General features: G+C 39.9%; 1 protein-coding gene across 1 annotated transcript in view; it reads left to right on the top strand.

Annotated features, from left to right (window-relative positions):
• Positions 1–17,010: 17,010 nt before the first annotated feature.
• vasna (vasorin a) overlaps positions 17,011–18,236 on the top strand; it is a 33,957-nt gene continuing 32,731 nt past the window's right edge. Inside the window, exon 1 of the mRNA XM_006804369.3 lies at positions 17,011–17,112. The gene's annotated coding sequence lies outside the window, so the exon portion shown is untranslated. The remainder of the gene's footprint in view (positions 17,113–18,236) is intronic.

Genomic DNA, 18,236 nt, shown 5'->3' with positions numbered 1-18,236 from the left:
TCAGCCTGGTTCTGCCAGAGGGTTCTTCTTGTTAAAAGAGAGTTTTTCCTTTTCACTGTCACTAAGTGGTTGTTCATAACTGAAGAAACTGAATTTTATTTAATAAAATACTTGTTTTTACAACAAGAAAACAGAAAACAAAGGCTATACGAGGCTTTCAGACAAACAAGCAAAAGGCGGGTCTTTTGTTCTTTCTGTGCCTGGCTCTTTCTCTCAGCCACACAAACACCATGGACAAACCATTAATGTGAAAGTAAGCCAGACTCTGTGGTGATTTAGGAGTAGCAGACAGTGTGAGGGTAAAGGCCAAGCTCTGGGTCTCATTCAATCTCTCTCCATTCACCAGCCCATAAATAATAACACAGGCACAAACTGACACAAGTAAGAGTTTGAGATGAAGGACATAGGGGAAAAGACAGAGAGGACGTGGTGTCCTTTGATGACTAAGAGAAAGAAGAACAGCAGCAAAGAGCAAGAAGACAGGTGTGGGAACAGAAAGAAAATCAGATGTCCTGCTGCTTCCAGCTCAGTGTCAAAGAGCGATGAGGGACTTGGAGCAGTCATACAGAACAAAGTTGTTTGGAAAAATCACAGAAGAATGTAGTCACCTCCACTTAAGATTTTGCAGCTGTGATTATGAGCCTCTGACTGATTATACATTTATGGTTATTTAAAAAACAACAACAAAAAAGAAACTTCTAAAATGAAAAACAAAAAACAAAAGTAAAACAACAAACAAACAAAAAATTCAAACTTACAAATTACAAATTAGTTTTATCATAGACATATTAAATGTTGGAGCACTGTAAAGCATTTGAATTTACAAACAGTAAATTTACACTATCGCATTTTTCACATTTTTGTTTATTTCACAATAATAATAACGATAATGATAATCAATTAAAAAATCAAATTCAGGGCTTGAGCAAACCATTTCCAATAAAATATATACTCACTAACCAATTCATTAGGTACACCTTGGTAGTTGGTCCTTTTTCATCTTCAGAATTACCTTAATGTTTCATGACACAGATTCAACAACATTCCTCAGAGATTTTGTTGTTTGTTGTTACACTGTGGTCATAAAGGGATGGACACAGTCAGCAACAGAGCTTAGGTAGGCTGTGGTGCTTAAATGATGTACAATTAGTATCCAAAGCATGCCGAAAAATCATCCCTGATATCATTACCCCACCAGCAGCCTGAAACACTGATACAATGAAGAATGGATCCCTGATTTCATGTTGTTTATGCCAAATTATGAGCCTACCACTGAAAATTTTAGCTTGAATTGACACTTTCAGACAAGATTGGTTTTCCAATCTTTTATGGTCCAAATTTGGCCTCAGTTTGGACATGGCACAACGTGTGCTCTTCTGCTTCCTTAGCCCATCTGCTTCAATGTTCCATGGCAATTCAGAGATGCTCCTCTCCATACCTCAGTTGTAATGAATGGGGAAAATCCCAGTAAAGCAGCATCCTCAGCAGTTCCTGAAATACCCCACCTGGCACCAACAACCATGACCAGAGTCACTTGAATCAATTTTATTTCATCTTTTGAGCTTTGGCAGGTCATGTCGACCACTTCTGCATGCTTAAAAACAATGAGTAATAATTTTTCATAATTATTATTTCTTTTAAAAAAAGAGGATGTTTCAGTGGCAAGGAGTATAATAGGAGAAAATCAAAGAGCGTCCTTGTTTCCCTTAGCAGAATTGCCAGATGCTCTGTGTACACTGCTTTTTCTCGTTTCTTTACATTTAGTCAAGTTCCTCTTGACCACAAGGACCCCTGCCACTCAGGTTCTCACGATCCCTGTCAAGGAGTCACTCTGCGGGCTGTGAGAATCACTGGTAGCCCCTGCTGCTGGAGGCCTCCCGCTGTGGTCAGCTCCCTAAAAACACACATGCAGACACAGACAAAAACACACACAAACATGTCACAGGCCCATGTATGTTGTATATACACAGAATTAAACAAGCGTACATAATAGTATACAGTCTCTTACTCCCGATTCTTCTCCAGCATCCTCTCTCCTCTTTCTCTCATAACAAACACAGCTGTTCAGACTGCCCTGCTACAGGAAAAAAAGAACCTCCAGCATAAGATCTATGCATGTTCTTGATTTATTACATATCTCTTATATAACCACAATTTGTGCTATTTTATTGATGGTTGAAAGACCTGAAAATTGGAATAATTTGTTCTTAACACACATACTTCTTGTAAACATAATTGTAAAAATAATGGTGATATTGTAGTTCTTGTCACCACAGTAGTGATAAAGTGAGACCGTGAGACTGTCCCTATCAAGGACAGTTTTTGGTTTTGTTTTCGTTATAATGAAGGTAGATTAATGCCTGTGTGTCATGGGAAATGCTTTCCATACCACTTGTGCTTTGACACTGTAAAATCTAACAAGTTGCCAGTACTTAAAAAGATTATGCAGACTCACTGCATTAGAAAAGTTACAGTTTATTTAAGATATTTAAGTTAGGGCAACTTGTTCAAAATGAGTACTTAGAATAACTTGTTTTTTCCGAGTGAGCAATACTAAATTAATTGCTTCAGTTGACATATATGTTATATGTCAAGTTCTTTCACGTACCGTGCACTCACAATGAACGAGTACATTTTAGTCAGTATGTCTCACTCTTTCCATATGCAGTCACTATATATAATGCATTTATGCATACATTACATATAAAATTCACAGATAACATTGTATTTTTAACCTAAACAACTTATCAAGGTCTAAACATACCTTTAACTTGCTATTTCCTGAAGATGGGCAGATTGATCCAAATGTTGTTTGTATATGATATGATAGGACCGATACTTTGTTTTGGTCCTCTAAGATCAGTATGTAGATCTCTGAATTTTGTTAAATTATTATTATTATTATTATTATTATTATTATTAGAAATATACTTTAACCTCATAAGACCTGAACTCTTTCATGGCATGAATTTTTAATTTCTCTTTGCTATTTGGGCTGATTGGGACCTGATGAATGTAAAAACAAAGAATTGTGGGATGTTTTTTTTTTTTTTACTTGATTTTAGTTTCTGAGAAAAATGAGATCCACATTTGAGGACATTCGCTTTAAATTTCGATAGAACAGTGGCAGTATGATGTCCTCGTAAGTGCATATCAGGTCCTTGTAGAGCAAAATGTAGTATTTTGGTCTAGACATCAGAAAATGTGATGTCCACATATGTGGACACCAGGTCCTAGGAGGTTAAATCTGTCTTGATGCATGCTCAATCATCCAGCTAACGAAATCCCAAAAAGTTGATTCTGTTCTGTTCATCTGAAAATGTCACATCTCAGATGAACCAAATCAAGGTTTTGAGTACCTCAAATATACAGTGGGGCAAAAAAGTACTTAGTCAGCCACCGATTGTGCAAGTTCCCCCACTTAAAATGATGACAGAAGTCAGTAACTTGCACCAGAGGTACACTTCAACTGTGAGAGACAGAATGTGAAAAAAAAATCCATGAATTCACATGGTAGGATTTGTAAAGAATTTATTCGTAAATCAGGGTGGAAAATAAGTATTTGGTCAATAACAAAAATACAACTCAATACTTTGTAACATAACCTTTGTTGGCAATAACAGAGGTCAAACGTTTACTATAGGTCTTTACCAGGTTTGCACACACAGTAGCTGGTATTTTGGCCCATTCCTCCATGCAGATCTTCTCAAGAGCAGTGATGTTTTGGGGCTGTCGCCGAGCAACACGGACTTTCAACTCCCGCCACAGATTTTCTATGGGGTTGAGGTCTGGAGACTGGCTAGGCCACTCCAGGACTTTCAAATGCTTCTTACGGAGCCACTCCTTTGTTGCCCGGGCGGTGTGTTTTGGATCATTGTCATGTTGGAAGACCCAGCCTCGTTTCATCTTCAAAGTTCTCACTGATGGAAGGAGGTTTTGGCTCAAAATCTCACGATACTTGGTCCCATTCATTCTGTCCTTAACACGGATCAGTCGTCCTGTCCCCTTGGCAGAAAAACAGCCCCATAGCATGATGTTTCCACCCCCATGCTTCACAGTAGGTATGGTGTTCTTGGGATGCAACTCAGTATTCTTCTTCCTCCAAACACGACGAGTTGAGTTTATACCAAAAAGTTCTACTTTGGTTTCATCTGACCACATGACATTCTCCCAATCCTCTGCTGTATCATCCATGTGCTCTCTGGCAAACTTCAGACGGGCCTGGACATGCACTGGCTTCAGCAGCGGAACACGTCTGGCACTGCGGGATTTGATTCCCTGCCGTTGTAGTGTGTTACTGATGGTGACCTTTGTTACTTTGGTCCCAGCTCTCTGCAGGTCATTCACCAGGTCCCCCCGTGTGGTTCTGGGATCTTTGCTCACCGTTCTCATGATCATTTTGACCCCACGGGATGAGATCTTGCGTGGAGCCCCAGATTGAGGGAGATTATCAGTGGTCTTGTATGTCTTCCATTTTCTGATGATTGCTCCCACAGTTGATTTTTTCACACCAAGCTGCTTGCCTATTGTAGATTCACTCTTCCCAGTCTGGTGCAGGTCTACAATTCTTTTCCTGGTGTCCTTCGAAAGCTCTTTGGTCATGGCCATGGCGGAGTTTGGAGTCTGACTGGTTGAGGCTGTGGACAGGTGTCTTTTATACAGATGATGAGGTCAAACAGGTGCCATTCATACAGGTAACGAGTGGGGGACAGAAAAGCTTCTTACAGAAGACGTTACAGGTCTGTGAGAGCCAGGGATTTTCCTTGTTTGAGGTGACCAAATACTTATTTTCCACCCTGATTTACGAATAAATTCTTTACAAATCCTACCATGTGAATTCATGGACTTTTTTTTCACATTCTGTCTCTCACAGTTGAAGTGTACCTCTGGTGCAAATTACTGACCTCTGTCATCATTTTAAGTGGGGGAACTTGCACAATCGGTGGCTGACTAAATACTTTTTTGCCCCACTGTATATATATATATATAAAGCCTTTCTGTGTTCACTTTCATGTCTATGATTTTTATAGCCTATATAATATTTAAACAGCAGAAGCTGAGACAGAAACATTTACAAGTCCATCCATCCATTTGCTTCCGCTTATCCTTTTCAGGGTCGCGGGGGGCGCTGGAGCCTATCCCAGCTGTCATAGGGCGAGAGGTGGGGTAGACCCTGGACAGGTCGCCAATCTGTCACAGGGCCAACACACAGGGACAGACAACCATTCGCACTCACATTCATTCGCACATTCACACCTAGTGACAATTTGGATTATCCAATTAACCTATCCCCACAAGCTGCATGTCTTTGGACGGTGGGAGGAAGCCGGAGTACCCGGAGGGAACCCACGCAAACACGGGGAGAACATGCAAACTCCACACAGAAAGACCCCGGCCTGATGGTGGAATTGAACACAGGACCTTCTTGCTGTGCGGCAACAGTGCTAACCACCGTGCCACCATTTACAAGTCCTCTATAAAAAAACCTCAATGTCAAAATAGATTTTTTTTGTTCTGTTCACCATTTATTGTGAAAAGTAAAAATCACAATCATTTAGTGGTTTAACCCATTTTAGTTAGTCACTAAAATGGGTTTGGGAATTTGCAAAATGATGATTCATCTCATAAACCATGACAAACTGCTCTCCCCTACATAAGCTGCATTTAAGTTAAAAGTATCAGTATCGAGAATATTGTCAATACTGGCCCTGTACACTATCACATACAGTACTGGTGATGATTTTGCTGAAATTGACACACTTTGCAAAGCACTCCAGCAGGCTGGACTGGGCCTAATCTTTGACATTCCCGGATTATGATTTACAAAGGACAAATCTGGAAAATACAAATAGGTCCATAAATATTTGGACAGAGAGAACATTTTTTTTTCAAATTTTGGTTCTTTACATTACCACAATACATTCTAAATAAGACAACTTATTTCAGTTATTTAATTGGACAAATTAAATGACTGAATCTTCTATCTCTGGGCGTGAGGTCACTGAGGCAGCTAAAGAACTCCTTGATGGCAGAGCCCCTGGGGTAGATGAGGTTCACCCCGAGTTCCTGAAGGCTCGGGATGTTGTAGGGCTGTATTAGTTGACACGTTTAGAATGTTGCGTGGAAATCCGGGATGGTACCTCTAGACTGGCAGACTGCGGTGGTGGTTCCCACTTTTAAGCAAGAGGACCAGAGCATGTGTTGCAACTATAGGGGGATCACACTGCTCAGCCTCCCTGTGAAAGTCTATGCAAGGGTGCTGGAAAGGAGAGTCTATCCATTAGTCAAACCTCAGATACAGGAGCAACAGTGCGGTTTTCATCCTGGTTGTGGGACACTGGACCAGCTCTTTATCCTCTCAAGGATTCTTGAGGGTGCATGGGAGTTTGCCCAACCAGTCTATATGTGTTTTGTGGTGTTGGAGAAGGCATTCAACCGTGTCCGTCAGAGTGTCCTGTGGAAGGTGCTTAGGGACTATGGGGTGTTTGGCCCATTGCTACGAGCCATACAATCCTTATACAACCATTGCATGAACTTGGTCTGCATAGCTGGCAATAAGTTGGACTAGTGGGTGACGGGTTCCGCCAGGGCTGCCCTTTGTCACCAATTCTGTTCGTAATTTTTATGGACAAAATTTCTAGGTGTAGCCAAGTGGCAGAAGGCTTTCACTTCGGTGGTCTCAGAATCTCATCTCTGCTTTTCGCAGATGATGTGGTTCTGTTGGCTTTATCGGGTGATGACCCCCAGCTTGCACTGAAATGGTTTGCAGTCGAATGTGAAGTGGTGAGAATGAGAATCAGCACCTCCAAATCTGGCCATGGTCCTCAGCCAGAAAAGGGTGCGGTGTGCACTCCTGGTCAAAGATGAGTTCCTGCCCCAGGTGGAGGAGTATAAGTATCTCGGGGTCTTGGTTACGAGTGATGGGAGAAAGGAGCGGGAGATCGACAGACAGATGTTTTTGGGTCATTGTCCATTTGTATTATGAAACACCACCCAATCAATCACTGCATTTAGCTGGATTTAAGCAGACAGTATGTCTCTGAACACCTCAGAATTAATTCGGCTGCTTCTGTCCTGGGTCACATTATCAATAAAAACTAGTATCCCAGTTCTACTAGCAGCCATGCAGGCCCACGCAATTTACCCTGCCTCCGCAGTGTTTTACAGATGATGTGGTATACTTTGGATCATGAGCTGTTCCACCCCTTCTCCATACTTTTTTCATACCGTCATTCTGTTAGAGGTTGTCTTGGTTTTTCCAGAGCTTTGCTGGCTTTTCTAGATACTATACTTGGATATCATTATGTCTACTTCCTGGAGAGTGTTGTTAACTTGGCTGTTGCAAAGGGGTTTCTCATTACCATGTAAATGATTGTGCAATCATTCCCCACTGTTGTCTTCCATGGACATTCAGATGGTTTTGCGTTGCTGAGTTTACCAGTGCTTTCCTTCTTTCTCAGGATGTACCAAACTGTAGATTTTGTCACTTCTAATATTGTAGCAATTTCTCTCATGTTTTCACAGCTTAAGGATGGCTTGTTTCACCTGCACAGGAGCCCCTTTGGCCACATATCGTCACAGCAAAATCCTCCAAATGCAAGCGTCACACCTCAAATCAGCTCTAGGCCTTTTATCTGCTTAACTGATAATGACATAACAAAATGAATTGCCCACACCTGCCCATAAAATAGCATTTGAGTCAACTGTCCATTGTTTTTGGTCACTTTACAAAGAGGCTGGCACATGTTAAAGAGTTGAATTTCCTAAACCCTTCATCCAATTTGAATGTGGATACTCTCAAATGAAAGCTGAGAGTCTACACATGGTGTCCATGTAAATTATATAACTATTCCAATATAATTGGAATATGTTTCAGTAAACAGGTAAAAAACAAAACTTGTGTCAGTGTCCAAATATATATGAACCTAACTGTATAAGTGAAGAAGCATAACAGACTACTTTTGGAAAAAAAAACATATTTTCGCTCTCTCCCTGAACTGCCACTGATATACAGGATAATCCAGGCTTGCATTGCGGTTAGGCTGGCTCGGTGGGCTCCTTTTGTATTTTACTTTCAGCCACACTTGAAAACAAACATTTAAATTGATTCACATTAAGATAATACCTTTTAAAATAAATGTTCAGCTGCACTGACAGGAAATCAAAGAGAACCAATGCTAATGAGCACTTCTGATAAACCAAGCTGTGGGAGTTTTGTGTAATTTGTCATTGATCTTTAATCATAATGTATTGCATTGTTCTACTGTTGCTAATTATATGTTTTGTAAGAAACCTGTTACCACAGAAAGCCTGAATGGAATTCACCCCCAGCTGTAGCCACAAAGACTTGCACCCCCGGCTTCTGTTTGCTGTGTGTTGACTGGAACTGCTGTAAACCCTTTAATATTGACATTTGTCAGGCCTTCACTCATCATCGTTGTAATGGTATAACTGTAAAGTAAGCAAATTGGGGTTTTGGCCAACATCTCTAAACAATTTTTTTTCATGTTTTTGTTTCATGAGTGTTTCTGAGATTTTATTTTATTTTTTTTTTTAACATCTTTCTTGTGTGCTGGCGTCCATCCTCACAGGACGTCTCACCACAGCCCATTTGCAGCACTGATGACTTCGAGCACAAACTGCAGTGAGAAACGTCATTAACATCTGTTTGTGGTCCACACAGAGAGGTTTAAGGCCATGTGAAAACAAAACAACAACACTGACGAGGCCAACAACTGCAGAGTCTGGGGCAGGGACCGAACGTGGTTTCCCATGACTGTGTCATCCCAGCTTCCCTCCCCTGTCCACCCTCCCTCGGCCTTGTTGTTTTTCTTGCTCTCTTCTTCCCACTCACTCTCCGCCATTAAATCTCGCCTAGTCTTCCTCTCTACGCTCTTCTCTCTTCTCTTTTACTATACCCTCCCAGTTCCTGTCAGATCATTTTGCTTTCCTGTTGTGCTGACATCTCACTGTCACCTCCTCTGCCTCTTCTTTCCTTCTTGTCCTCCCTGTTCTCCCCTGCCCACCAACTCCAGCACTCCAGCAGCTCGGTGGTTTCTAAGATAATGTATAACTTTTAATTCATTAAGATATTGAGACATTCATCACATTGGATTATATTTATAACTACACTGAAACTAAACTGAGTCAATTCTATAATTGGGCCTACTGATTCCAAGGTTTCACATTTTCTTCCAAATATTTCAATCTTTTCCTTTTTGTGGCTCAACATATTACACATTTTCAAAGAATCTATCATGCTAAGCACAGGATCTGCCAAATCTCCTCATTGAATTGCAAATTTTAGTCTCTTGCAGAGCTGCTCATAACGCGTGTATCATATTTGATACATAGTTTTTGTGAGTTTTTCAGACTTCTACTTCATTGGTGTGATCACCCCCCTCCAAAAAAACCCTAAAATAAATTGCATTAAACAAATAAATTTTTAAGTAATAAAGTGGGGGGAAAAGCAAGCAAGAAGGTCCTGAGTTTGAATCCATCATCTGCTCGGAGCCGTTCTTTGTGCAGTTTACATGTTCTCTGCATGTCTGTGTGGGTTCTCTAGTGGTACTGGTGACTTCCACTGATTTGCACATTAATATGTAAGTGAAATTGAAAAATCTAAACATAACTACATTACTCTTTCATATTAAAACTGTTCTGTTCAGAATGTGAATGCTTTTCAATTTTCTCTGTTTCTGTGCAAATTTGAAAAAAAAGAAGAGATTTCTCAGAATTCCACAGAATCAGAATAATTGATGCTCATGAAGCTGAAAAAGGTAAAATAACAATTTTTTTACACAGTTTCAATTTAACTGATCTGTGATTGAACACATAGCATGGATTCTTTATTGTGCCGTCATGTTTTTAAAGAAAATGTCAGGATGTTTTTCTGCAATATGAATATCAAGATAAAGTTATTCAATAAATGATGGAATTGCTAAACTAAAATGCAAACACTCACAAATATATTTTAAGCATTGATATTAATTTGATTTTATTCAGTTTAATTTTATTTATGTGTAGCAACCAAGGTGCTTTATATTGTAAGACCGTACAGTATTAAGAAGAAAACTCCAACAGTCAGACAAACAGTGTTGAGCAAGCACTTGGCGACAGTGGGAACGAAAAACTCACTTTTAACAGGAAGAAACCTCTGGTAGAACCAGAAAAAATAAACCTGGTTAACTTTTTCAGTGCTCTGTGCGTGGGTGATCTTTCTGTTAGTCTGTGACATACAGACAGATATGACAAGTTTTGGGGATAGGCCAATAATAGTGAAAAACAATTACCTGATTTGAATTTGGCTATATTTCCATTCGAAGGCATCTTCTTGGCCATATCCAGACAGCTTCTAGTGCAGCTACTATTTTTAGATCACTCACTAGACGTCCCATTCTGACCACTTGTGCTGTGCACTTGGTAGTTTCATCATGGACCTCAATCCTGGACAGAGAACAACCCCATGTTTGTGCTAAAGGTTATCACAGCTGAATGATCAGGGTAAGGGGAGAGACCAAAACCATGCTTGTCTTTTTTTCTCTCCCTAAATTCATTAGGTTGTGCACCATGACTTGGCACCCAAAGGCAAAACCTTCCATGCTGATTTCTATTATAAAATCCTGAGGCTCATGGAGAGAACACTGAGCAAACACTGACAAATTGAAAAGCCAGAAGCTTTTTGGCCACACCAGTCTTACCAACTGCCTCCCTTCCTTACCAGGTATGTCTCCCTGCTTTCTTGCAAACTTTCCAAAAGTCAAACTGAAAGTTTGACATGTTGAACACAGCACACATTGTCTGAGACACAAGTGCAAGGGGACAGAGTGGGACTTTCACTGAGACATCTAAGAGAAGCTGGAGAAGATATTCATGAACTGATATATTTTCAAATATATTTTCATTTGCATAGACCCCTTCCCTTTTTTTATCAAATAAACTACTGCATATTCACTACCTTCTCTCATATGCATATTTTTTATTTGCTGTTAATTTCCTTGCAGTGATATTTCCTTACAACATACATAGTGTCCTACATACATACATGTATACATATATTTGATATATATATATATATGTTGCCCCTCCCATACTGTAACCCCCCCGCCCGCGCCACATGCGCGCACACACACGCACACACACGCACAGCCAATGAGTGTGTGTGTGTGTGTCTGTGTGGGGTGGGACTGTGATAGGGCGCAGGTGGCAACCTAATCATCACTGCAAAGTGCTATTAATATACCAGAGTGAGAGGAGCACACACTGACACAGGAAATATGAAACACAGATATACAGAAAGACAAGGAAAGAAGAAGAAGAGTCCTATGGAAGCTCTTGTTCTGCATTAAGAGAACAAAAAAAACCCAAACAAGCACACACAAAAAAATCAAAAAGACGTTGTCACAACTTAAGAGAAAGAGAGAATAAGAAAAGTAGCATGGACACTGTTCTCATTTTCCTTCAGTGTTCCTGGCTCCAGACCAAACGCAGTCTGCCTGCCTCCCGTGGGGAGAGTAACTCCAGGCCTGAATTCCATTGTGTTATTTCATGTTTTCCTCTCTTCCACAACAATCTCTGCTCGAAGAACTTGTAAAACACACTGCACAGGCAGCTATGTGCACAATAGAAGTACATGCACCCTGGCTGGCATGTATACACATAAAAACACAAAAGCACAGTGCCTGATACACAGAATGCAAGCACAAGCAATGTAACACTCCCTCTGCTTTAGCTACTTTCCTGTCTTATTTACATTTCCTAAAGCTTCAAATTAGGACTTTGGGAGAGACTGAAACAGAGAAGCCGAAGTCTTACTTAGACAGAAGTCATTTCCGCTGTGCTGGGGAGGTCTTTGGAGGGTCAAGCCTTCCACAGCCTCGGCTGTGTGAATCACATAAACACTGAGTGAAACACTCCCGCTTTGTACCCGACTGCAGTCCTCCTACTCTGCTCACACAGCAAGAGCCACACTTAGCCTGTTACAGCACACACCACTTTGTTCTGTGGTATTAAGAGTGTTTCTGGAAGGAAGTGCTGTTGCATGTCTTCAGTGTCCATTCATGGTCTGACGGAGTTCAAAAATTGACTTCTTATATATATATATACACACACACACACACACACACACACACACACACACACACACACACACACACATATATATATATATATATATATATATATATATATATATATATACATATACATATATATATAGATATATAGATAGATAGATAGATAGATAGATAGACGCTGTACCAAAACCACAAAAGATATCATAGAATGATTTTCACAGGCTCAGTAATGTTACCAGATTTAATCTGGTAATCTATATGTGGAAAAACTAACACATTATTATGTGACATTTATTCTTATGCCCTAATTACCCTGCTCATCCATACTAGCCATTACTAGGTTTCCTACCTTTAGGTTAATCATTTTGCTGTATTGATTTCTTCCCCTGAGAACATCCCAGATTAGTGTTGTGCTGTAAAGCAGCAGATCAAACATAGCTGTAAAGGATCTGGCTTGCTGTGTTTGTTTTCTCGCGCTCCTGTCAAAATCTGTTCCTCTTTCTCAGCCTCGCATGTGCGCTCACACAAACACCCAAGCACAGGCTCACACGAGGCAAAGCAGCTCTGTGATGGGACCCATCAAACAAAAGCCAGCTGATGTTCGTGAGAGAGTCGGGGCTACGGATTGATTCCATGTACAGCAGATGAAGAATGGAGGTTAAATGATTAATCGCATCTGATTTTGTTAGAGTACCACCAGATGATGTTGTATCACATGGGAGTCAAAGCAGAAAAACCCGAGGCAAAGTTATGATTTACAATGACAAGAAAACAAGAAGCACTCAGACAGTTTAAACTTCAACCGAGGCAGCTCACTATCTGAGCAGTATTTAATCTAAGTGGAATATTATTGCATTTTTTGTAAACTCATTTTTTCTTTGTTCTTTTTAAACCTACTTTAAAAAGTTTGTAGTGCAGTAAAACCAAGTGCCAAGTGCAGGCATTGTTTGTTTTCCACACTGTTTAAACATTTTACTAAACAGTGAAACATAATTTCAGTGTTTAGTAAATTACATTTCATTTTTTTGTGATAAATATCAAGTGAAACAAGTTTTTGATCACAATTTTATTTTGTTTACCAAAAAAATAAATTCTTTTTCAGGAACATTGTACATGTATTTAAAATATTACTCATTTAAATGTTATGACCTGTTACTATAATGTACTTTACAATATCATAATAAAGTAAATTTAGAATAAGAATTTACAATACCCACATGTCATTACCTATATATCTATACGTTGTCAGTACAAACAATGGCAGTATGCAACATCATTTTAAAATGCTCTACATAGCATTGTTATGACCTTGGCCTTCTGTTGGCCTCGAATAAAAAGGTCAGAGGTCAAATGTGACATGATATTTTAAATCTTTATACAATACTTCCTATATGTTGACAATACACAGCACACTTGTAAAAATCATATTTTCTAAGTTATAAGGCATTTTTGTCAGGTTTTACCAAGAAATCACTGAGCTGACCTTGAACCTTGATGTAAGCCAAATTGCAATGGATTATTAACATGAGCCCGCTCTACAAACCTCAGATATTCATTGAAAAAGCTATCATGTTTACAGACAGAATGACACGCACTCACAGAAACGCTACAGAAAACACAACCTCCTTGGTGGAGGTAAAAATGCCCAAAAGAAAATATCATCATAAGAAGTAAAATATCAAGACAATAAGAAAAAAGGATGGCAAAGGTGTGCCTTTATTGCTAGTCTGGAGTAGGTTTCGCACAATAGGACCTTCAAATTTACCCTTCACGGCTGCAGTGCAGATAATGTAAGATGTACATGATGAGTAATTATCTATAGTTGCCAAAGAGAAGTAAAAAGCAAATATAAAACCAACTAAGTGTACTGTACCTGATGCCATCTCATGATATGGCATGATCCACCCAGGGAAATGCGCCCCATGCTGTGGACTGCTAACAGGTGGTCATGGGGAAGGCGTAAAGCTCTACAAACTGATTGTACAGAGAATTTAAAATGATCTTCTACACAATCAGGCTCTGGCTAACTTTACGCTTTTATTGTGCGTGTGTCACATAGATGGATTTCATCTGGATATTGCTCACACATGCCCCGGCTTGTCTGACTGACCGTCTCAGTTTAGACTGTCAGATCTCCCAGAATGTGTTAATGTGCGAGAGGCATGTGTGTGTGGGGAGCAGCTGTACATGTACCGTAGTTTTGTATTAAAAACATTCCTTTTCCGCTGTCTTCTCTTTGGTGGATTATTAATTTTTGCCTTGCTGCATACCCGAGTGACACCAGTGAGCATGATTCACTATCAACAATGTTGTTAAACACATTTTACCAGGTTGAGGGCTGGTGACCATGACGACAGTTTCAGGTTTCAGTGGGTTCCCGTCCACACAGTGCAGCTCTGCACTTGAATATAGTTTCTCCATCCAACAGCTCATTTACAGCTTAAGTGACGGGCGGAAGTATTTGGTTAGCGGTGCACCTGCAGCAGCTTTCCCAAGACCGTGTATAAATATACAGGCTTAATATGGAAATGCAAACTTGGAAAGACAGAGGAATGCGATAGGTAGCTGAGGTTCTGCAATGCAGTTGTCGTGGAAATGTCTACAAGAGTAAAGCAGATTTATTGTACTTCCCTCTTTTAATAATAATAATAATAATAATAATAATAATAATAATAATAATAATAATAATAATACATTTTGAGGGCGCCTTTCTAAAACCCAAGGTCACCTTACAAAGAGAAAAAGATATCAATAAAACAGTAGATTAAATTATTAGATTTTAATAACTTAAAATACCAAAAACAACAAAATACAAAAAAAACAAAACAAATAAAAACAAACCAACCCCCCCCCCCAAAAAACAGGTTTGACAGCAAGTAAAATCTGCATTAAAGCTAGTAAGCCAGTTTAAACAAGTAGGTTTTGAGTTGTGACTTAAATAAGGGAAGGGAATCTATAGCGCCCCATAGTGATAAGACGAGCAGAAGGAACAACAAGATGAGTGGCAGATGAAACTCTGAGAGAGCAGGAAACAATGGTGATATGAAGCACATCACAGAGATAAGGAGGCGCAATGTTATGAATACACTTAAACGTGAGAACTAAGATTTTAAAATTTATCCTGGCTTCTGGGCAACCAGTGAAGCTGTTGAAGAATTGGTCTCTTAAGGGAGTTCAAGTTATGACCCGAGCTGCAGAATTCTGAAGAAGTTGAAGTTTATGGAGAGACTTATTGGGGAGACCAAACTTTTATCATGAATGGTGCATATATGTTTGAATGATTTCAGAGCAGCTAATTATGACTTAGCAGGTTACCTACATAATGTTTATGAGATCACTTCAACAGGAAATGTGGACTTTGCACGAGGATTCAAGCTTTTCATCACTGTAGAAGGGACAGAAATAAGCATTTATAAAGGTATCGCTGAACTTACAGCATTTGTGTTAACTAACTAAAAATTAAGGCAAAATGCCTAGCCAATAAAAAAGAGGTTTACATTATGTATGTGTTCATTAGCTGTAACTGTGGCAAACGGGGGCTTGTGGAAAAACACTGAGAGAAAGCTGGGAGAACCATCAAACGTGACCTGTAACTCATTCTAAACATGACAGACATATTTGTTATGTGTTGTAAATGCCCTTCATTTGTCTTCTATTTGGGTGAAACTAAAGGAAACAAAAAAGAAATCTAAGGACAGATTAAATTGGTTAATTTCAGATGTCAACAACCCGATTCTTGTAAGCCTGTAAGCTCTCCTGTTATAAGATCATTTCCTGTAGCTGATTAGAGATTAAATTCTCACTTCTGTCAAATCTCCCTGCAGTTAGCTTGGAGGGGTGAAGAGAAGACATGGTATCTCACTCGAGTCTGCGTTTCAGCTTCATTGCTTTTTCTTGAGAATGCAGGATTTGGAATCTAAAAACTACAAATTTTCCTAAGAGAAAGAGGGATGAATACAAAATGCAAAGACACAACTCTATAAATAAATAAATAAATATAAAAGAATATGACCCATGACTAAAGGTGTCATTACCCTGTAATTAAATGGAACTTTAATGAACTTTATTTGAAATGACAACATAACTATATTCAGATGCAAATATTTAAACACTTAAACGTAGGTACATATAGTAAGGGGGTAACAAGCTCCCCCCCCACCACCACCACCACCACCACACACACACACACACACACACACACACACACACACAAACAATCCCCAAAAACAACTTTTAATACATTTAAGTAGTGCGTGAATAATTTTAAGTACTGCCTTTTCCTGGTAATTTAGCAGAAAAACAAACACTATTTTCCCATCTGACATAGTACGAGCCGTACTTCTCAGGGCGCGGGTTGCTTTGCTTAACTTACCGAAAAGGAGACACGCAAGTAAACAAGGACAACTGAATAATAGAAAATCCATCATTGACATAATCACATTGATATATATAACGAATATTAGGTAACAATGTAAAAAACATGAAGCTGTGAAAAAGTCAAGTCACACCGAAATATTGTTTTTCTTTAAAATGACCAGAAATGACGCAGCACTGAAAATGACCTATAGGGTAAAATAATTTCTTTGTTTCCTGGTGTTTATTATATTTGTATGTAAATATATATTTTTTCAAAATAGGCCGTATTATAAAGTGAGGTGGAGAGTAAGGGATGGCTTTCGCAGGTGCAGCCCGCCTCGAGGACGCGCACGGCAGCGCGCTCCGGCTCTGCACCGTACCTCCCACTTCCCCAGCTTGTTTAAGTGCTCGCCTCCTTTACTTCAATAAGCAATATTGTTGAAAAGTCAGTGCGCCGCTGAACGACAGCGGACCAGAGTCTCCAAGCACAGCCAGCGCGCTGCAGTGCCATGAGACACCTTCTGGTCTGAACTCCGTGCACACGCCGACTACGCTGCGCTGCAAGAGGAGGTTTCTGAACTTTTCTTGGAGGGTTTTGCATTTGATAGGAACAAAGTGGATAAAACGTCCGGGTAGAAGCTGCTCCAGCGTATTCCTGCGGACTTTGGGTTTCTTTGCCAAGGTAAGCCTTTTTGATAGCCACACTGAACGTTGTGTGCACACTGAACTGTGTTGTGGTTCCTTTAATTCTTTGGATTGAAGCGATTTGTATTAAAGAAAATCTGCTCATGCGTTTGGGTGCTGTGATATCGATTAGACGTGCAGAGTTAATCCGTTCTTCTGCAAACTTGGACGCTCAGAAGCACATTCGTAATGAATCCGGCATCGGCTCCTTCTAGTACCTTTTACTCACGTGAAAGCTTCCTTTGTGGTTGTGATTTTGTCAGCATATCCTCGCATTCCTCTCCCGGCATATACGGGTCAGTATCTCGGGTCAGGATCTGTTGGACAGACGCGCTCAGAGGAGACGCACTTAACTGAAGAGACGCTGAGAGGACCGTTTCCTACAGAGATACATGGAAAACAGGATTAGCTCTTATCCTGGTCGTTGCTTCAGACCGTGTTGGAGTCGCATGTATCGGATTAGAACTCGTTATCTGCCCCTTCACCGTTTCTGTCTCTCCCACCTCTGGCTGTTTGAGACTTTAATCTCCGCGATTAGCTGGTGATTCCCCAGAGACAAATCAAGGTATCACCTCTGGAACATACCGCCAGTCAGTTCAGAGTGATGATTAAATTTTGTTTTCTCTGTGATGTTATCCTGTCAAGCCTGGATATATATATATATACATTTTTATGTAGTGGCTTTTTATGTAGTGGCTGTTTTAAAGAGTTTGCCTTCACTCATATTTTAAATATAAAAGCATGATAATGATCAAAAACACAGATTCCAACTTCCAACTCAAGTTTAAGGACTATTTTATTTTTTTGCGCTTGTCTTTGGTTGATGTTTCTGTAAACTGAACACTTAAAAAAACCTTATGATATCAGTGACAAAACTTTGTTGAACAAGGTGCTGTCATTTTTGGGATCATGTGGTGTGGATTTCTCACTTTTCCCCCTGACATTTTATAGAATAAGCAACACAAATGCATAAACCTCTGAACTTGATAATAGAAGGCAAGGAGTCAAAGATTCCTCTAGGGGTTTTGGAAAGCTGTGCTGGGCATTTTACTGTTTTCAAGTCATCCACTTCAGGGTCGTAGCCCGTCATAGGACAAGAGGCAGGGTACAGGGGTGTTTTCT

Source organism: Neolamprologus brichardi, chromosome 6 (assembly GCF_056152115.1).
Source record: "Neolamprologus brichardi isolate AB-2024 chromosome 6, ASM5615211v1, whole genome shotgun sequence".
In the NCBI taxonomy this organism is placed as follows: Eukaryota; Metazoa; Chordata; class Actinopteri; order Cichliformes; family Cichlidae; genus Neolamprologus; species Neolamprologus brichardi.
The sequence above is the reverse complement of the archived record's forward strand: the minus strand, read 5'-3'. Positions and strand labels throughout refer to the sequence as shown.